General features: G+C 39.6%; 1 protein-coding gene across 1 annotated transcript in view; it reads right to left on the bottom strand.

Annotated features, from left to right (window-relative positions):
* LOC108266008 (IQ motif and SEC7 domain-containing protein 1) overlaps nucleotides 1-23,268 on the bottom strand; it is a 111,449-nt gene that overhangs the window by 85,253 nt on the left and 2,928 nt on the right. The gene's annotated exons all lie outside the window — the stretch shown is intronic.

Here is a 23,268-nt window from a genome sequence, read left to right on the forward strand (position 1 = left end):
GTTCTAAGACAAAAAAAAATGTCATACTCTATTTGCAAAAGAAGTGTGTGCATGTGATGTGCATATTTCCATCCAAATATTCTTTAATATCTTAATTCTTAATATAATTTGTCATTTTTGTTCCTCACATTTTGTGCTACAGTTTATTCTGAAGTGATCATGACTATGCCCTACTCCTTCCAAAGGCTCCAACCTTCACACTCTGAAATGGTCCTCCAACGGCCCTCTAACGGCCATTTGGAACGCACCTGAACATCATTTTTCAAAGTGCTTTATTGTTGCACATTGGCCGACAGTGATGTAAACAAGAACAAGAAGTATCAAAATCCCAGGCTGCCACCAATTTCATTTAGTTCACGAATTAGTCCATTTTGTAAATTTGCAGAGGCAAACAATAGAGATAAAAATATGAATCCTACATCGAAGACATTTAAAGTTGCAATTTAATCTAAACTACATTTATTTAGTGTACTACAATTTATTTATTACTGAATATAATGATTCTTACTTGGGCTTGCTCTTGACCCTACAAATGGCGGCCATCTTCCAAGTATCTTATTGGGGTGCATCACGTCAGAATGGGTCGCAGCATATGAGTGTGTAATTTTGAACAATCTCATCTCAAGCTAAGATATGGAAAATCAAGTCTGATATTCCTTGTTTGCGACGTCGTACAAACTTAATCTGAGTGCTACAAATTTATTTTATTTTTTTTCCCACATTTTTGCTTTCTCTCATCCACTAGCACTACTGTAGCAGGCTGTCACTGTGTTACAATAAATTGTAGAGGTGGCATTGAGCAGATATCCAGAATCAGTATTGGCTGATATCAGCAGAAAATACTAGACCAAATTTCAGAGGAAAAAAAGAACAAATTTGATTCTGTAACAAATCTAGCCTGAAATATTTCTGCCATTTGCTTGTGATTCAATGTAACATAATGGCAACATAAATTAGGTCACGCAATAATAACTGTAGCCACCTAACTTATCATAACAATGAAGCGTATCTACTGTAGTATCTACTGTATCTACTGTAGCTATCAAATCAGCTGTAGAGAAAAGCAAAACAGCAGATTGCAATGTATGTAAAGCTAGTGTATGGAGCGGTGTCACCAGCGCTAGAAACCTTAACAAACTTAATACTCCACTTACAGAAGCAAAATGCCAGAATGGTATCGGATGATACTCAAGGATTTAGTATCAGGATTGAAAAGTGAAAGTGCTATTGTGCCATCTTTAATAAACTTATTGATCTACATTTACTTCTTAGTGACGTACAGTGCTGTGAAAAAGTATTCGCCCCATTCTGATTTCTTCTTCTTTTTATGTATAACTCATACTAAACAGTTTTAGATATTCAAACGAAATACAACATAAAACAAAGGCAACCTGAGTAAACACTCAGTACAGTTTTGATTATTTTTATTGAAGCAAAAAAGGTTATCCAACACATATCATCCATGTGAAAAACCAATCGCCCCCTTAAAACTTAAAATCTGCTTGTGCCACCTTTAGCAGCAATAACTGCATCCAAAAGCTTCCCTTAACTGGAGTGGTGGAATTTTGGCACACTCTTCTTTGCAGAATTGCTTTGGTTCAGCCACATTGGTGGGTTTTCGAGCATGAACTGTCCATTTAAAGTCCTGCCACCCACAGCATCTCAATTGGTTCAAGTCAGGATTTTGACTAGGCCACTCAAACTTTAATTTAGCTTTTTTTGAGCCATTCAGAGGTGGATTTACTCCTATGCTTTGGATCATTGTCTTGCTGCATAATCCATTTGCGCTTGAGTTTTAACTTACAAATTGAAGAGCGGATATTCTCCTTTAGGAATTTCTTTTAGAGAGAAGGATTCATGTTTCCCTCAATTATTGCAGGTTGCCCAGGCCCTGAAGCAGCAAAGCATCCCCACACCGTCACACCGCCATCACCATGTTTGACTGTAGGTATGATATTCTTTTTGTGGAATTCTGTGTTTAGTTTACACCAAATGTAACGGGATCTCTGTCTTCCAAACAGTTCCACTTTCGACTCAATTCATAGAAAATTCTCCCAAAAGGTTTGAAGATTATCAATATGTGTTTTGGTGTTTATGTGTTTATGATCTTCTGGGTTAGCAGTGGTTTTCACCTCACCACTCTTCCACGGATGCCATTTTTGCCCAGTGTCTTTCTGATAGTGGAGTCATGAACAGTGACCTTTACTGATGCAAGAGAGGCTTGTAGGCCCTTTTATGTTGTCCTTGGCTCATTTGTGACTTGCTGGATGAGTAGTTGCTGTGCTCTTGGAGGAATTTCTGGGAAGGTTTACTACAGTGCCGAGTTTTTCCACTTGGAGATAATGGCTCTCATTGTGGTTCTTTGGAGTTTCAGAGACTTTGAAATAGCTTTGTAACCCTTCCCAGACTGATGTATTTCAATCACCTTCTTCCTCATCATTTCTGTAATTTCTTTCAACTTTGACATAGTGTGTTACTGGGTAAGACCTTTTAACCAACTTCATGTTGCTGAAAAAACACTCTTTAAGTTTTGATTTGATTGAACAGGGTTTGTAGTAATCAGGCCTGATTGCCTCTAGTCCAACTGAACCCCGTTATGAATGCAGTTTCATAGATTTGAGGAATTAGTAACTACAGGGGCAAATACATTTTCACACAGGCCCAGTTGGTATTGGATAACTTTTTTGCTTCAATAAATTTAAAAAACTGTATTTTTATGTTTACTCAGGTTGCCTTTGTTTTATCTTAGATTTTGTTTTAATTAACATGAGATCGACACAAATACAGAAGAAATCAGGAGCTAACTACAGTGCTTGCACAAATATGTACCGACTTCTCGAAATAATTCCCACTCACTGACTTTTATTGCATGGTCAGAAATAGTTGCAGTTGTGCCGTATTCTTTCCATTTTCTAATAACGAATTGTGCTCCATGGAATATTCAATGTGTGGGAATTTTTTCAAACCAAACCTTGATTGCTACTTTTTCCAGAAATTTCCCCTGGAATTGTTTTGATAACTCATTGGTCTTCATAATGCTGTTTGTTCTACTTATGTTCTCTAATGAACTCTGGAGTCTCCGTCCAACTAATTATGTGATTTTCGCTGATATTTGGTTGCGCCGGAAGTATTTTAGGGGTTTCGCAACAATGTTCCTGAACATTTAAGCAAGAACAACTTATGTTTTTATTTGTAAATAACTTTGTTGTAGATTCCATTTCAGTTCCAGATTATTACACTACAAAATGTGGAAAGGCTCAAGGGGGTGAATACTTTCCAAGGCACTATATTGCAATAAATTGGTATATTGCAAAGTAAATATAACAAAGCAATATCCATCATTTATAGATGGAGTACTTGGCTAAATTACAACTCAACATGGAAAGTGTTACATTTTACAGATGTTCATTATTGAATTGCTGTTTATGTTTTTAAACAAGAGTTCCCTTGAAAAGGAAACCGTCATGCGACTGGGTTAGTCCTGCTCCTGAAGTGTAGCTACGTCAGTTTGTTCCGATTGCTCTCTGAGGGCTCGTCTCTAATGCACTTCAATCGAGCTGATACAGTAATGACACAGCCCGTAAGATGAACGCTGGATTTTCCCCGAGGGAGGATGGGTAAGTACATGTGGATGATTGTGTTGTAAACAGTAATGATGCACGAGGGCTGCTCTTGATTGCTTTCTTTGATTTTGTTGGAAGGTGGAATAGAGAAAAGACATGGATCATTAGCGATCCCATGGACTGGATTTGAAATCACTGTTAGAAGATGTTAATGTGTTCCATTGCATGTTTTTTTTTTTGGCAGCACAAAGCTGTGTTAAGTATCATGTCCAGCAGGTGGCAGTCTTACATCATTAGCCACTTGAACGCCACCGAGCTTCCCTGCATCTCCCCACAGCTGCTCGATTCTGAACCCCGACCAATGAAAAACGCTCTCTAATTAATGTAATCACCAAAATGTTTTTCAGCTGTATATAAATACTGAATACAGTCTCTGTCTAAAACACATCTAACGCAAATGTATAATTCAAGCCGACTTTTAGCGCTACAAAAGATCAAATGCATATTTATAAATCACTGATATAATAATAGGCCAAATAGAGATGCTCAGTGTGGAAATGATTAAAGGATAGAGACAGAGAGGGAATTTATGACTGGATGGGTCATGCAGTGACAGCATGTGGGAGAATTCAGAGTGGGCTAGAGAATGTGTGTGTGTGTGTGTGTGTGTGTGTGTGGGAGCAGGGAGTATCATGTCCGTTGTGATCTGTATCTGTGTATGATTCATGCCTGAAGCGGTAGGAGGTACAGTGTTCAAGTTGCTGGTATCAGGATGTAGGCATGTGTGCTCGAGTGTGCGTGTTGTTTAGCAAACTAATTTAGTCCGGTGTTATTTGTGTGTGGATAGAGTAATTGCACGCTGGGGACCAGGAGAGACTGAAGTAAAACACTGAAGCACTCATTAAGAGAGAGGCTCACCTCAGCATCTTCATGAAATCGGAGGAAGAGATCAAGAACTCAGTGTCAATCTGGATATTATATAACAAAAATTGCCTCTTAGAGCTGTGAGCTTTAAAGGAAAACGCCACTCTGAAACACATTCAATGTGTTTAAATTGAAATAATTGTGATGTGTTCAGTGAATCGGGTGCTGATTTGTTGGCTGGTGCCGGTACAGTATTTTTGTTATTCCTCTGAAAAGTTACAACAGTGTTTAACAGGTGAAAGAAATTCAGAGGCCTCAAACATAAGGGATAACGGGCAGGTTTCACAGGTAGCTACTAAATACAAAACAGCCATCGCTTCTTTTATCGTTCACTATTTTCAAATATTAATGAGAAATAAAGTGTAGGATTAGTGGAGACAGCAAACGTTGGACTTAAACCAGAACGCAATGCAGCTCTACAACACAGTTGTGCTGGGTTAAAGTGAGCAAGGGATAAATCCCGCTGGCACCACGAACAGCAGGTAGCCGAACGGCATTGTGGGTAATGTAGAAAACCTGAAGCACTCGAAGTAGAAGAACATGTTGATGAAAGAAGTTTAAATTATTTACATTTTTTGTTTTACAAAATAAATATTGGACTCCACTGAAGCTCACATGTTCATTATAAAGATTAATATGGAGGTTGTTCAAGGTGGATTTTCCCTTTAAATGTGCTCATTTTACCATCACATGCTTTACAAATAGTATTCGAACTACCTAACATTAATAGCACTGAAGTAGTATTAGTGGAAAAGTATTTATATTAAAGCCTTATAATTGTCGATAGTTAAATGATTACTTTACAGTTGGGGTTGAGGTGAAGATTAACTGAGGAAATATTGTATATCCACAAAATAAAACTGATTAAAAGAAATGACTAAATGGCAATTATAAGTTAAAGAGCAGTTAATCAAATCAACTAAATGTGAACTGGAAAAACAAACGGGGATGTAAACTTAATGTCATAATGTCTATTTACATCTAATAATACATAATCTGTCAAAGTTGAGTATTTCACTTATTTACTTTGAGTGCTATACGATGTTAACTGTTTAACTACTGAAATGAGTTAGTGATGTGTTATAAAGTAAGAATTTCTCTTGTCTATCGTATATTTAGTGATGGGTGAGGACTCTGGGGTGATCAGAAAGGTACTATGGGTATTGTAGAGCTTAGTGACTGGCTAATCTGTTGCTGGTTACATGAGCAGAGGAGGAAGATGAGGAGTGAGATTGTAGGCAGGTGAATAGAAAGATGCAGGGTGTAGGGGGACGGGGGGGGTTGAGTTTTAGGGGCTCTTGCCCTTACCTTGCCTGCTCCGGATGCCGGGCAGGGGGGAGGGCATGGCATGGCGGCTTGGGCAGGAGAAGCCGCGCGGGGCAGCAGTACTGGTGCTGGCTCGAGTGGCTGTTTGCGCTCAGACTGGTGTGGAGAGAGGTAGTAGTAGTAGCAGGAGGAGAAGTAGCAGGAGTGGTGGTGGTAGGATTGGTACAACTAGTAGTACAGGTGGAATAGGGTGGTGACCTGACAGAGAGAGAGAGAAAGAAAGAGAGAGAGAGAGAGAGAGAGACAAAGAGAGAGAGAGAGAGAGAGAGAGAGAGAGAGAGAGAGAGAGAGAGAGTGGGGAGGAGTACAGAGGAGATGATAGAGATAGACACCGGAGAAGAGAGAGAAAAAAAAGAGAGAGAAAAAAGTCAAGAAAGAAACAAAAGGAAACAGACAACAAAGACAGCCACATGCATACAATACAAACACTTTAGCAGCAGCAGTAGAAGCACAGTTAGGCAGCATTATGTTGAGTTATGTAGTACTATGTTATGTCTAATGCTTTAATGGAGTTACACAGGCGCATAGTCACAGTTATGAAGTAGTTATGTACTGTATGGTTATGTAGGATTTTGACCTGGAGTAATTGTCTATGTAATTATTGCACGTTATATACTTACTTTATATACTCACATTCACCACTACTGACCACAAGAGAGCAAGTTAACAAAACTCTACAGCTGTTAAAACTATCATAGAATCGTGCATTAGGTAGTAAACAGTGGGTGGAGGTGCAGTGTGGAATAAGCAATAATCCAATAATGAATCAAGTCACTGAGCAAACTAGAGTAAACTATTTCTCCAGAAACACTTCTAGCAATTCTGAGGCACATGTCAGAGAGCTTGCACTGGTAAAGGCACAAAAAATATAAAAGCAAACAAAAAAGAAAGAAAGAAAAAAGACAGCGTTCATAACGGCAAATAAGGAAAATAAGAATACCTCGGAATTAATAAATCATGAAGAAAAGTATGGTATAAAGTGTTTACCAAGGCTCAGGTTGAGCAACGTAATTACATGTTTATTTAAGGTGCACAGTAATTACATTCAGACACATGCACCCACACCTCCATGCAATTATGCATGAGCTCAGTTAGATATGCGCAGAGCAGCCTACGGGAATTAAGATATCTATTTCTCATTTCAATAAGCTATTTCTCTCATAATGCACCGAAGCATCTATAAATTGGGGAGAAATTCTTTACTTAAATTATACCTAAAACCAATTACTTTATTGAATAATAATAAAGTTCTGGTTGGTTTATTTTTTTTTTCAAGGGATTTACAGTAGATGAAAACCTCTACTTGGTGAAATCAAACCTCTAGCAGCTGACCAGTGTGTGGGTTTATTTTGCCCAGCTGTTTTGCTGGTGTAAAATTAGACCATTACCCACAGCCACTGTGTGTACCTTTCTAGCAACGTGTCAATTTGCCTGTCAAATCTACCAATGAATATATTTAATACACAGCTGCTGACCGAAAGTTCTTCCCATCCTTTTCTTCATTGTCTTCGAAGAAACCTATTGGTCATAGATGATCTAATCTATTAGGCTCACACTGAACAAGGACACATCAAAATACAGCAATAGCGGCATAAATAGCTAAAGCAGACACAAAGACACACAACACAGGAGGGGGAGAGGTTGAGAAAGGGATGCCAACTTAAACCTGGGGACATACGGCAACAGATATATAAACTAATAAGAGAGAGCACTGTGGGGGAGAAGAGTGAGGATAGAGAGGAAGGAAGAGCAGGAATGGAGGAGTGAATGAACACGTGTGTTACAGGGAGGGAGTGATGACTGAGTGGGCAGAGGGGAGAGATGGAGAGATGCAGGAAATGAGTGCTCGAGTGTGTCCAGGCAGGAGAAGTGGGCCATCCTTGGTTTGGCTTGTGGAGTGAACAGGCAGGAGGTGTCGGGTGAATAAACAAAAGGGATCTAGAGGAAACTAACTGCCCGGTTCAGGATAGCGTTTTCAAACGAGTGGAAAACAACTACAATACTTCCTTGAACAACTACAACAACGCCCTGGCCATTCAGCCATTCTCGGTTCATGGGGATGACATCGTTTCTTGTGGATTTACATTACAGGGCCATCATGGAGAAATTATGAAATGTCGTCGGTAGTCGATCAAAGTGAACTTGGGAGGAAAGACTTACTGAAGAGTTCTCTTTTTTTTATATGTAGCAAAATCTGCCTTTACATAACATCTAACAAATGTTCTGACCGAGTACTTTCTCACACACACACACCACAGGGAGTTTTCCACACAAGCTCGCAAAACGAGAAATTTGGAGTTCAGACAACTGCAGTGCTCGAGCATAAAAACTGTTCATCATTTGATGCAAAGATCAGAAATAATGGTCCATCTGAACATGTTCCTCAAAAGAGAGCTATCCATGAGAGACCAGCAGATGTCACACGTTACTATTAATCAAACAAGGTTTTAAAAGGCTTCGCTACGTTTCGATAAACGCAGCCTTTCCTACAAGTGCTGCCTTCTGAAGGCAGGTTTTGCAACAGGTGTAGCCCCTTACAGCACCAACAAACATTCACACAGAGACGCGCGGCGCATTTAATATTTCAAAATGCTCGGTCTGAAAAGACAGATGCTTTGTACAGTAACTGTGTATAGATGTTGTGTAATATAAAATGGAGTTGCTGGTGTGAATACATGTATGTACTTTCTTGTTCTTTTCACTTCATTTGTGAAGCTATCATCCTCCTTCAAGCTCATGATCTCACTATTCCCAGCCGCTCCACATGCAGAATTCCTTGCCCGTTTTTCTCTCAACCGCTCACTACCATTCCCTTCCTTCTCTTCTTTCTCTCCCTCTCACTCTCTCCATCGCCCACTCGCTTCTTCACGTAAACGCACTTGTGATAACTCTCCACGTTCCCACAGCAACCATTCTCTAGCTGAAACCCAGGAGAGAGCAGAGAGGCAGAGGAAGCCAGATAGAGAGGGAGAAGGTGAAGAAGAGAATGGGGAGCCAAAGGAGAATTAGGAAGATAGGAAAAGGGAGAAGCAATGCCAGTTCAAGATCTCAAATATTGGTACATTATTAATGTACTACATTAATGTGGAATTAACCTGACTCCCTTTTGTTGGTGGCATCATTACCAGTGAAATGAAAGAAAGCTGCTGATTAAGGCTGGTACAGTACCAGAATGCATGATGCCTCCCAGATCAGCTAGGTCCAATCAAAATGATTTCACTCCAATCCACAGCCTCTCTGCTGGTCAGACACAATGTCAAACTGGGAAATGTCAGCACTGCTCAGGTGACCTGTCAGTTTCATTCCAGCCAATTTAGTCGGTGAATGTCTGGAAGAATTCATCTACCATTTTATCTCTTGATGTTCCTTTGATCTCTTATCTTACACATTCATATGACGCATGTGCCCATCATATATTTATGTAACGATTATTGATGTAATCGGATTAAATCACATAAATGCACATATAATCTCACTAAAGTACATATCCAGATGTAGGTGTCTATTGGCACCTGGATAAAAGTAGCTCTTTTTTTGTAGGTTGGGGGGTTGGGGGGAGGGGGCAGTTGAACGTTCAGATGTAAACATGCTTTACAAAGTTGCCATGTCCTTATTTAAAAAGATTAGCTAAGCTTGTCAGCTACCTAAACATAGTGATGGACTAATACTACACGCTTAAATAATATTACTAATAGGAATATAAAATGTATATGAAATCTCATTGTGAGAAGGTATCAATCAGTAGAGCAGTACAAAATCATTTTTATTTTTAAAAATTAATTCAAAACATTACATGTTGCATGGAACACCGTGAAGGCCATCATCAACAAGTGGAGAAAACTGGGCACCATAGTGACATTACCAAGAACAGGATGTCACTTCAAAATTGAAGAAGGGTTAAAATATATCAGGGAGGCTGCCAAGAGACCTACCGCAACATTAAAGACGTTGCAGGAATATCTGGCAAGTACTGGTCACTCCCTACATGTACCTGGGTTATGAGATAGCATGCCCAGATGGATGTCCTTTCTCAAGAAAAAAAACAAAACAAAACATCCAAGCCTGCTTAAATCACCCTAAACCATGAGGCAAAAGTTTTGGTCTGATGAGCCCAAGGTGGAACTTTCTGGGCATAATTCTAAAAGATAGATTTGACTTAAAAACGAAGACAGCTTATCTTCCAAAGAACACCATAACCATGGTGAAGCATGGTGGTGGCAGCATCAAGCTATGGGGATGCCTCTCCAGCTGGGACTGGGGCTCTAATCAATATAGACAGAATCATGGATAGCTCCAAATACCAATCTAACCTGTAGGTTTCTGTTAGTCAGCTGAAGATGAACCAAGGAATGGCTGCAAAAGAAGTAGATCAACATTTTGGAATAATGAGTCTTTATTGGTCACATATACATTACAGCACAGTGAAATTCTTTTTCACATATCCCAGCATGTTAGGAGGTTGGGGACAGAGCACAGGGTCAGCCATTGATACAGCACCTCTGGAGCAGAGAGGGTTAAGGGCCCAACAGTGGCAGCTTGGGAGTGCTGGTGCTTGAACCCGCAACCTTCCAATAAGTAACCCAGAGCCTGGCAGTGCTAGGGCTTGAACCCCCAACCTTCCAATCAGTAACCCAGAGCCTTAACCATCAAGCTGTCAAGCCACCACTGCCCCAAGGTACTGGATGGCCCAGTATGGGCACCATAGTGTCTAAATTCTTCCAAAAACCAGTGGAAAAACTTGAAGAGGGCTGTGTAGTTCCCCCTCAATTAGACAGATATGGAGCAATTTTTTTAGACTTTTTAGACTGTTATTGCAAGTCTTTTCTTATTCTTTTTTTGCCATGAAATATTCCTACTTTTTTTCACTTGAATTTTCATCTATATCACATTAAAGGTGGGAAAAGATCACACATTATTTATTTAGTTTCGTTCACAAAAAAAAACCCCTGCCATTTTCAATTTAACAGGGGTTTGTAGACTTTTCATATTCACTTTATACCACATTATACCTACCATACTGCAGCAGTATATCTATACAGTACCAACAGACAAAGATGCTAGAAAACTAGCTTACCTCAGGCTAACAATTATATTGTGTAAAACAGTAGGCAAGTTTGCTTGAAGGTGTTGATCCTCACATTCCCAGATTGCGTCATAGGTGCAAACATTTTCCTCTGTCTTCTCAGCAGCTAATGATCAACATCATCAAATCAGCTGAGTTTCAGCAACAATTACTAAACTAGGAAGTGCAATGATCCTTCATGATCAGATCTGACAGATTTACAAAGGTAGCGGCAGATAAGAAGCAAGCAAGAATCCACCCTTAGGCCAGTTTTGTGTGCAGCAGTATTTTATGATGAATAATTGTTACACTGCACAAGACGATCCCAGTAAAATCCTCTATAACAGACTGTGAGAAAACATGCTCTCCATGTCAGATTATCTGATTAAGATCTTCTAATGATCGACCTGCAATTAAAGAAAATGACTACAATTTGCTTCACATAATCAATCAGTGTGATCTGGACTCGAGCAGAAAATGTCAATTAGGATATTTTTCTGTCCATTAGAATTTTTCATTGACATTTCATCATCGCCACTTCTGTATTTTTAACCGCAAATGTCACATAATCCCACGCTGCCTGGCCGAAGAAAAGCTCGCTGTTTGGATTTAAATAAGCAAATACTTAAGAGTCTATAATAGAAATTACACTGTGTGCTAGTTATGATCTTGTCATACCAAACTAGCAATAATAATTACCCCGTTTGCTGTTTCACTTCCTCGGGGACATGTACGGAGCCTGACAAATTTCAAACGGAATATCAAATTCCTTTGTGTTTGTGTTCCGATGCCTTGCACATAGAGCTGCAGCAACTAATCTATAAAATCGATAATAATCGATTATGAAAATCGTTGTCAACAAATCTCATTATCGATTAGTTGTTGTGCGCGCAATATGTTTACTCATTACGTTACTTCTATTCCTAAAACATGCTTCAGAGAGTAAATACTAAAGTCATGTCCCAAATGACGCACTATACACTTGCACTATGCATTATATAGTGTTTCCACAGACCCCTAGTGGTCAGTGGTGTAATTGCAGGGGGTCCGTAGGAAAGTTTTAAAAATGTTTAAATAATATATATTTTTTCGTTAAATGTAGCAAAATATAGTCAAACGAGATGTTTTAAAATTAATCAATTTGGTTTTTCGCATGCATTCACAAATATCACGTTAGCTGAGCTGACGATCGTTCATTGATGGATTCATTTTAAATTTATTTACAAATGAAATGATAATTTGCAAAAACCTATGAGTGGCAGACAAGTTCAAGTGTCGCATTGATGGATAAAATAAACAAAAGATAATTCAGAGAGTCAAATTAAATGTCACACCAACAATAAAATGTAATTGAACCTGGTATTTGAACCAATCCCTGGGGAATTAAAGTTTACATTTACATTTATTCATTTAGCAGATGCTTTTATCCAAAGTGACTTACAAATGAGTTTCTATGAATCAATATATAAATAAAGTATTTATGTATTACTTTTATAGAAGCAAAAAAAGCACAGAATTAAACTACAGTCCTAAATTAATAATATAATCTGTTGTGTCTGTGTGTATTGGATTCTTTTCAGTCTTATATAATCGGACAAACAGTTTTGATTTAAAGAACAGTAAAGATTTAGTCTTACGTTTATATTTGTAACATTCAGATTGTGGATTTTATTTTAAACATATGAAAAAACGGTACTGAAAGTTTGCCCCCATCCGATTAATGGAAAGAATAATCGGCCAACTAATCGATTATGAAAATAATCATTAGTTGCAGCCCTACTTGCACAGAAGCCTGCCAATCGGTGTTGGGGGTGGGAGTATACTGTTTATATTTGGAAGAACATTTTCACACGCACAACTTGACAAAGAACTTACAGGATTAGAACTAAACAGCTGTGTTGGCCAGAAGAAAGGCAGTTGTTAGGGAGGCTCATCAAAAAACAACTTCAATTTGACAGGGAGCATGAAGACTGGACTGTGGATAAATGGAAAAAGGTCATGTGGTCCGAGTCCAGATTTACCCTATTCCAAAGCAATGGGCACGTCAGGGTAAGAAGGAAAGCGAAGTGATGCACCCATCATGCACTGTGCCTACTGTAGAAGCCTCTGGAGGTATTATGATCTGGGGTTGCTTCAATTGGCTCAGCAACATTATGTGGCAATAAATTGGACTCAGCTCAGTACCTGAAATTACTGAATGACCAGGTTATCCAAACAGTGGATTTTTTCTTCCCTGACAGCACAGGCATATTCCAGGATGACAATGCCAAGATTCATCAAGCTCAAATTGTGAAACAGTGGTTCAGGGAGCATGGGGAATAATTTTCACACATGAATTGGTCACCACAAAGTCCTGACCTTAACCCCACTGGAAGTTTTAGGGATGTGCTGTAGAAGACTTTACGGAGTGGTTTGTCTCTCCCGTCCTCGATACAAGATCTCGGCCAAAAATGAATGCAACGCTGGACGGAAATAAACATTGTGACCTTGCATAAGGTTGTCAAAACAATGTCACGCTGTATCAAAGCTAAAGGCCGTGCAACGAAATGTTAGTCTGTGTGTCTTTGTTTTTTGGCCAGGCAGTGTATGTCTTCCTGCTATTGGTGCCTTTTAGATGAGCATCTTTGCAGTAGTCACACTCTGAGATTTTAATCCTGACACTACCAGAACTTTGTACTAAATCGACCGTGGATCTTGACTCACAACCAAAGAATTCATTTACATTGTGCGATTTTTGTCTATGACAACAAAATCTGGCCAAAGATTGCGTAATATAAACCCGACTGCACACAAACATCACTATTGCTACAGAACACATTATGTCACACTGGGAAGAAAATGTTCTTAAATTTAAACTCAATCACACCGATTTAATCTTTCAAAAAAAAAATTTTTTTTACGAAGTTTATGACACGTTCTGTCATAAACGTCATACACATCTTGTCATACTTCATATTTACTATTACCATGCTATGTATACAGTTGCAATCAATATTATTCAACCCCCATTGCAAATCAGGTTTATTGTCCAAATATACTGACTTTCAGCTGTTTCAATGAACAAATCAAACCAAAAAAACAACGAATGCTTCAAGTGGTTTCCCCAAATTCAACTGAAAATGCACTTATAATGACTTCTCCAGTTTCAAAATGATTCAACCCACCGAATAGAATCCCTCACAACAGCACAAATATGCAAAACAGGTGTTGTCTAAAGCACAGCCGAGGCACCTAATCAAGAGCTTCATTAGTTGCACCAGGTGTGCTTGAGCTGGAACGCACGAAATACCTGAACTGGCTAGGGGCAGAAAATTTATGAAATACCTGGACGGGGCAGAAAAATGAAGCTATCAACGGCTGCAACCAGATTTCTGAGAAGACACGTTGTGAAAAACCCTTGAGTGACTGCAAAAGACCTGCAGCAAGACTTGGTGGCAACAGGCACTGAGGTTTCAGTGAGCACGGTGAGGCGCATACTAAACGCAGAAGGTTTCCATGCCAGGACACCAAGATGTACACCACTACTGACCCAAAAGCATAAAATCATATAAATAAGGCACAGAAGTTTTTGGAATTCTGTTCTGTTGAGCGATGAAACAAAACTGAAATTTTTTGCCACAATGGATCAGCAGTATGTCTGGAGGAAGAACAATGAAGAAACAACACTCTGTCCACAGTCAAGCATGGTGGTGGCTCGGTGATGCTCTGGAGCTGCTTTGCATCCTCTGGCACTGGAAATCTGCAGCGTGTGGAGGGTAAGGTGGATTCATTGAAGTATCAGGAAATCCTCTGAGAAAACATCATGCAGTCTGTCAGGAAGCTAAAGCTTGGGTGTCATTGGACCTTCCAACAGGACAATGATCCCAAGTATGCCTCAGATTCCACCAAGGCTTGGTTGCAGAAGAATTCCTGGAAGATTCTAGGGCTGTCACAGTCACCTGACTTGAACCCCATCGAAAATCTCTGGTGGGATTTGAAGAAGGCGGCTGCAGCACGCAAACCCAAGAATATTACTGAACTGGAGGACATTGCTCATGAGGAATGGGATAAGATTCCTCAGGAATGCTGCCAGAAGCTCTGCATCTCATTTGCAGCAAGTCATAACAGCAAAAGGGTGCTCTACTAAGTACTAAAGATGCTTGCCAAGAAGGGGTTGAATAATTTTGAGACTGGAGAAACCATTATAAGTTGCATTTTCAGTTGAATTTGTGGAAAGCACTTCGTTGCATTCGTTGTAATGAATTATTTCACTTGCTTTCGTTTGAGTTGATCATTGCAAACAGCTGAAAGTCTGTACATTTTGTCAATAAACCTGATTTACAATGAATAATTTTGATTGCAACATCATGCCTTGCTTTGCAGATGTGTATTTCATAATACAGATAATTTAATGTATTTGAGTTACACCTCAATTCTGCACAGAGCCCACACTGTTATAATCATATTGCACATGTATTCATTAACAGGATGTCGTAACATTAAACCGTTCATCATGCAGCTACTGAATGGCATCTAGAGCGCCCTCTCATTCTCGCTCTCCTTTTACACACACACACACACACACAAACACACACACACACACACACACACACACACACACACACACACACACACACACACACACACAATCTTTCCCCGCCACCCTGGCTTGGACAGAATGATGTATTGTTGTGGGATGACTGCAGTTGCCTCTGTGTTGCATTGCGAAGGAAGCTGAGGATAGGCTCATACAAAGCCTCCCTCTCCGAGCTATTTTTTGCCCCGGTAGCCAGTGGAGAGCAAGCATACTCATATACAATCACATCCAGTTAAGTAGGGAATGACAGGATAAGATCACACCGGCAATTTCATTAATCACTGCCGACCCTTTATTACATTCCTTTTGTTCATAATAGAGCGCAAAGTGTAATTCAGACCACAATGGCAGAGCATAAAAGACGTTTATTCTGACAAAATTGACGACACTCCAATCTATTATAAAACCCTGTTCCTGAAACGAACAATTCGATTTGCATATCAATATGAGCACAAGTGAATGGGGACGCAGGGACGACAACTGGGTGGGCCTATTTAATTTTGAAACGTGAAATCATTTGTCCTTGTCCTTAAGTGCATGTCCAAGCCTTGTCCTACTGCCATGTATGGCGATAAAAATGTGCGCTGCACAAATAAGTTGTCCTGGGGATGGAAGACTCAGACGTACACGCGTGTGCACACTCACTCTCAGTCTCTCTCGCACATACACAGAGAAATAAAGGCAGAAAAGCGAGATATGCGTGCAACTTTTTTCTCTTTTTTAAGCAATGCGGTTCATCCAGAGTTGTTGCTATGACAACCCGTCATTTATCCTTCAGCTGCGTGGTTCATTTTCATCCAAGTGAGCTGTCCTAAACCTATTACAGAGCAAAGTTACCCAGAGCTGACCATATTACACCCTAGCGTCATCAGAGAAATGTGCAAAATAATTATAATAAACCCATAAAGCAATGGTTGCACCAGAACTCCAAGGGATCATCATCATCTGAGAATCATTGACGCTTTAATTATGCATAGAATTAAACGAAACAAAACACAAAAACCTCTAGCCTCTGAACATCTTAGATTTCACCCGACATTTCATCCATTAAGCCCCCCCCCAACCCCAACCCCCCAAAGCTGTATAATAACTGATGTGTCATATCAAATCTGCAAGAACCAGTGCAGGTTCAGCTGTACAAATACACACACATATTTTTTTTACTATGCATCGTTTGCTACAGCTAATAGGGTGTCTCATACAGTAAATGACACACAAGCTTAGATGATACCTTGGTAAGTTATATAAGTCTTAGTCTTTCATGCTTCTGGCACTAAATTCTTGGAATGTGTCAATATGACTGTGACCTTCAGGACCACAACTCATTACTCCAGCCCAGATGAAGGTGCTCCAGCATAAAAGCTAATCAGTCATTATAATCAATGTCTCATTTTGACTTAGGATTAGCCACTGCAACGCTGCCGGGAGCAACAGCGCAGTCCATCTTCCTGCAGATTAACATGAATCTAAATATATGTCATCCAGCAGCATGAAGGCTACGGTCTACAATCTCGTCTGCGCAGGACAAGAGGAGGAAATGAGGAACGAGAGAATTGAAAGGGTCGTTACAGACCTGTGTTTGTTGATGTCTCCATCTGGCCTACAGATCCAGCAGGGTGAGGAGTGGTGAGAGAGACAGAAGAGAGAACACGAAGCAAAGAGGGAGAGTCACAGAGAAAGAAAAACACAAAACATGTAGCGATAAATGCAAGGAAAGGGGTCAATCATTAAACACAAACGGGACAAGAATACAAAGCACACTGATACCTTTATAATCGTATATACAATGCAATGATGGCCTCATTCCCAAGACATAAGCACGTGATTGCGTGTGTTAGACTAAAACCTTAGTAGGAGAAATAACAAAACTCCGACCTGAAAAAAGCTCATTAAGAAATACATTATTTTTACCGTTTTCAGCACAGGACTAGAGGTGTAACACACAGTACGTTTACATGGACAACAATAATCCAATATTAGCCCGATTAAGATGATACTCTGATTAAGAAACTACCACTTAAACAGCTATTTTTTATTACCTTAATCAGATTAAAGTCAGACTCAAAGTAAACACAAATCGAATTATGACGTGGAGTATTCCTGTTTTAGTGGCATTATCGACGTGTATTACAGACACGTACACACCTTAATCACACTATTAACGTCGTGTGGGAGTTTTCACCGCATTCTGCGACAGAACACGATCACACATGGCAGTGCTCAACCATTTGACAGTAAACAGGAGTGCACGGCTGCGTCCAAAACCACGTACTTACCTGCTATATAGTAGACGAAATACATGTATCTCGGCCACTATATAGTAGATAAGTACACAGTTTCGGACGCAGCCCAGGCCTTCAAGCAGTCGTCTATTTTCATGTATAGCGTGACAAATAATTAACTGCACTTTCTAGCTTTCGTAAAATTAAAAATGAAACACCCAAAACTGTATATGGTACCATAACGAAGAGAACTGAATGTTAATACGTGAAATTCTGGAGGGACGTCGGACGGCGTGGCGTGGGAACGTAATGACGTGTGCTGTTAATCAATCTGTGTTCTACAACACGTAAAACGGGAATATGAAAGGAATATTCTAAAAGCAACTCATGACAAACACCTTAATCACAACATTGTCTTATTCAGAATAAGGTCAATAATTACATTACTGCTGTCCATGTAAATCTAGTCACAGTGCCACTATCTGTATCTGTTTAATGCTCCAAATATATATTTCTGAATTCAGCTTTAAGTGAGCATGGCCATTTAAAAAAAAAAAAAATGTATATGAACCCTAACACTATACCCCCAGAAACAGTAGAAAACACTAAAACACACACACACACACAGGTAGGAATGCCAGCATTATCAGCACGGTCTGTGAATCCTGGATCTGACAATTCCACAACCACAACTACATCACCCGAGTTCATTAAGGGTCTCAGCTAATCCCGCTTGTGCGGTTATTACTTTTGCTTGTATATATATACCTGCCCAGTATATTATCTAATAAAGGTTATAGGTTATTTTTTCACATGATTGTAGATCACCATTATAGCCGCATAATGTAGTTCGCTGTTTAAACAGTGGTCTTCAAAAAACACGGTAAAGAAAGTACATATTTTTACAAATCGACCAGTTGGTGAACTGCTTGAATGGCAAGCAAGCTTAGCTCTGGATATATACGCAGGCTTAGCAGCATGCTCACCCCAGACCAGTCTGACACATTTCTTAGAGATGTGTGGACGAAACATAGAGACCATTAGTAACTAACATAGATTCGCCTTTTCATCTATTAATAGCTATAACCTTGACTTGTGCCAAAATCACCATTGTTACAAAAAAAAAAAAAAAAACTGAGACTGTGATAGATTTAGCACAATATCTGGAACGGTGCTCACAGAACCTGCAGTCCGACAGGAATTGCCTTAAAAAGGCACTGTTACAGGACCATGTCTTTGACGGTACTAGAGTTTGTAATTAATTATTTAGAGCTCATTTCAGCAACAGATGCTGCTGATTAACAAGAGCTATATACAGCACATACTGACTCGTCAAGAAAAAAAAATAGCTTGAAGCAGAATGGTTACTGCCAGGTTTAGTTTATGTAGTGGGTCTGAGAAAGTTTTCAGGAGAGACAACTTTGGTAACATGACAAGCTGCATTTTTTGTCTTACTGAGAAATAAATGAGGGGATTAATAACAACTCAATGTTAATAGTTACATTTAACAGTTAAACATAAGGTGTTATTCTTTAATAAATAATAATTGGAATCGTTGACATATTGCTATGATATAAGGGGAATAAAAACACAGTGGGAGATGCTGTTATTGGAAAATAATTAACTTCATCTCTAAAGGAACCATCAAATGAATAAAATTATAGATACAATGATTAACATCCTGTACTATTCCAGCTATTCACCAAATTCCACTGTGTCTATAGGTTAAGGACTTGAATTTTTAATGGCATGTGTGAACTAATAAGCAGTTTTATCCTGTGAAGCTTTATCCTGGCCAGGTTGGTGGTGGTGGATGCAGAGCCTATCCTGGGAACACAAAATGGGAATATTCCCTTGATGGAATACTGCATAGTCCACTGCAGAAAATAAAGCAGCATTAAATCTTATGTCGAAATGATGATATTTGTAAAGTAGCAGATTCCTAGTGATCACAGCTGTATGCTAGCTTGTTGTTTTGTTAGCTACTATTATATTGTGCCCACCCTGTGTCTTAAAGCGACGTCTGCTTTTATCGGAAAGTAAACTCTGGGTCTGCTCAGTCTATCTGAAATCTATTAGAATTTTTTTTTTAAATACTTATATAAATTCTTGCCAGTCAGCAAATTATGTTTTTATTTATTTGTTTTTTTTATTTTAGTAAACAATCTGACAGAGCTGTTTAACAGAAAACAACATAGTAAGCAGGCTTGCTGCGATAGCCAGTGTTCCTGGTGTTGGGGCGGAACACCGAATACATCACTTGCCCACTGTGGCACCGCCCCACCATCGTTTTGCCTTTTTATAGTAATAAAAATCATTTAGTCCAGTTAGAGAATGGACACTACAATAAAAACGTGTCTGCTCAATTCTGCATGAGCCGAATAAGTCACAGATCAGCAGGAGTCAGATTTCATTTAGCACGAGGGGGAGTGAGGCGGACTGACTGACAACACGATGGCGGAAGATTTTTTCAAAAGTTCTATGTTTAATATAAGCGAGTTTGTCATTGTACTGTTTTGTAGTTCTTGTGTTTTTCATTAAGAATAATAATGAACCCACCATTCAAGCAATTGCTGTCCCCGAATTGCCGCTAATTTCGAAAGCGGAAGTGAAATGCGCATGGCCGCACATGCATTCATAAGCAAGGGGGAGACTTTAATACTCTTTTCTTTGTATATTTGGGTATTTTCAGGCTCTGCTTTAGGTGTTTTTAGCATGCTTAAAATTGCAAAAGATAAGACATGGGTGTGGAGAAGGGGCTCTGAATTGCTGATGGCACCGTCGTGCTTGGGCCCGTCATCGCTGCTTGCAGCTATATTTTGCTTTATTCTGCCACAGAACTGCTGAGAGCTTTGACCCCATCTCTATTTAGCTGCTGTTAAAGTCCCAATTTTTTCAAGCGCAAGTAATATGTAATTACTTTGATAATATGATAGTGATCTGTCTTGGCTTTTTGCCTGTATCTTGGCTCAGCAACAGTTTTCTGAAGATCCTTCTTGGAATATGAGGGTCTTATGCAGCTTATGCTTGTAACAGTGTCACACTGTAATGGACAATACACATTTTCATACTGCTATGATCAGCAATGGCTCAACAAATATCCTGTAGTACTGAGGAAAGGTGGCTGGACTTGTGTTTCACGTTCAAAGGCAGTAGGTCTCTCATTTATTAAAATGTATATTTTATATATATATATTTATATATTTGAGGGAGGGAGTGAGGGGGAGAGAGAGACAGAGATAGAAAAAAGAAAGAAGGAAGAAAGAAAGAAAGAATAAAGAAGGGATGATGCCCATGTCCCCTATGAGTGTAATGCAAATCAGAGAAAAGGATCACGTGGTCTACCATCTGCTCAGTACAGAAGGAGCGATGAAGGATGGAGAAAGGAAAAGAACTGAAGATCAGGAAATTATCTTAGAAAAACAGCATTTTTCTTCAATGAAGAGGCCAGACCTCTGCACCAATCTTAATCATTAAGCAACTAGGACAGGCTAGGGTTTAGCATTTCCCATTCTGTGCGTTCACGTAATGCTAATGCTAGCAGTGCTACAGCTAAAGGAACAGATGGGCACACCAGTACACAGACTGAGTCAGTCTTGGACGTCTTTGTGTCTGATAGCTTGAATAACGAGACACCAATATACAGTATGTAACTTACTACTCACTATGCTAAGCTCCCATCAGAGAGCTGGAAAATAGTATACGTTTAGCCAACTCCCAGCATGAAAAGAGACAGAAAAAGCATTGGATTGTGTGGATGGAAAAACAAAGGGAGCTCAGATTGAAAACAATTTTTTTTCTCTTGACCTTTCTGGCATTCTCTTACAAACAAATGCTCACTTACATTCTCTCTTTCCCTCTGTGCTCCCACACAAGCTCGGTCCACAATCTGACACTGCAGTGAATATTAATCACAAACTCTCCTACACAACCGGCGCTGTGCTTCATGCGAAACCACAAAATGGCCCCACAGTCCTCTTGAAGAGCAACGCCTCAGCTTCTTCTTTCAGACTCAACTACAGTATGCACTGTGCCCAAAATACACTTAAAAGGGCACGAACTACAAGCTGTAGTGATCAAATGATGGAGACAAACAGCATAACAGCTTGGGGGTTTAAGGCTTGAAAGCAAAGCAAGAAGTCTGGAGTGACCAACATGGCACTTTGCCTTCAGAGATTCAACCTGCTCATGTGTCTGATCATAGAAGAGGATTCTTCCAATATTATGAAAGTAATTTGACCTAACAAGCCTTTTATTCTTTTAACTATTTATTTTAAGAAGCCCGGGAAAGCTCAGATGTCCACTGGTGTTTTCTCTGCTGACGTTTTTGTTTGAACGGGCTGAGCATCAGCAATGCCATCACATAGACTGATCCTGTTTTGACCTGTTAGACAGCTAGCCAATTAGCTAGAGAACATGTAGATTAAAGCACAAGGGGGGTGGAAACATTGAGATGATAGTGGACGGTGACAGTGATAGGAGTTCTGCTGATCAGTACTAGTGCTGAATCGTCTAGTCTGAGGTAAAACTACAACTAGGTTGAGTGTTTGTACAAAACCGTAAGCAGTTTAACATAGCTGTGTCTAAGGCTAGCTAGCAAGTTAAACGTATCTGTGGCAAGTCATGCTACATTATCTAGCTATTTTTTGAAACACGCGAAGGGTTTTTGACCAACGAAAATGACAGAAGCAGAAACTTTTATTACAGTTAACATGAGTATGAGCACGAATGCCATGAATTTTAGTTATCTGGTGTGTAGCTTAGTAGACAGTGTTAAGGCTGTCACCTGAACGACTCATCAGATTAACAGTGGATCCAGAGCCTATCCCATGAACAGCGGCAGCGAGGTGGGAATATACCATGACTGGAACGCCAGTCCATCGCAGGATACCATACATACACATTCACACCTAGGGGCAATTTAAAGTAGCCAATCTACCCAACAACATGGTTTTTCCGGAGGTGAGATGGAACCGGAGAACCAGGAGGAATCCCACTCAGAACATGTGAAACACAGACAGTAACCCAAGCTCAGGATCAAACCGGGGACCTTGTGAGAGGCAACACTACTATACCTGCTGTGCTATTGTGATCTCAGCAGATGCTTTTCAACTGAAAATGCAAATAATGGATTTGACCCTAAATTCTCTTTCATTTCAAAAGATATTAACCAAATATCTATGAATACAATAGTTGCGTTGCTGTAATGCACTGTGTACCTAAATAGTTTAATACTGTTTCAGTTAGTGTTTAACAAATAATAGAGCCCCCGCTCTTAAGTCCCCAACCCCTAAAAATCATAAAGGAAACCAATGAGTGTGTGATTTTTGGGCTCACTATCAGCATTGAAATTTCATTACGTAAGCAGAACGACTGTGATGTAGGCACTATGAAAAGAAATGCATCCCACCTATAGACAAGAACAGTTTTTTTTTTAAATAAAAATGTGTGGCATATCATTCTAGCCATAATCTGCCCAAAACCTATCAAACTATCTGAAATAATCTGAGAGATTTTAGTAATCCCGACACCACTGTTTCTATATCTGGCCTTTTAGAAGTTAATCCCACAGCAGCACTGCATGACTTTATGGAT

Source organism: Ictalurus punctatus, chromosome 5, assembly GCF_001660625.3.
Source record: "Ictalurus punctatus breed USDA103 chromosome 5, Coco_2.0, whole genome shotgun sequence".
NCBI classification, from domain to species: Eukaryota; Metazoa; Chordata; class Actinopteri; order Siluriformes; family Ictaluridae; genus Ictalurus; species Ictalurus punctatus.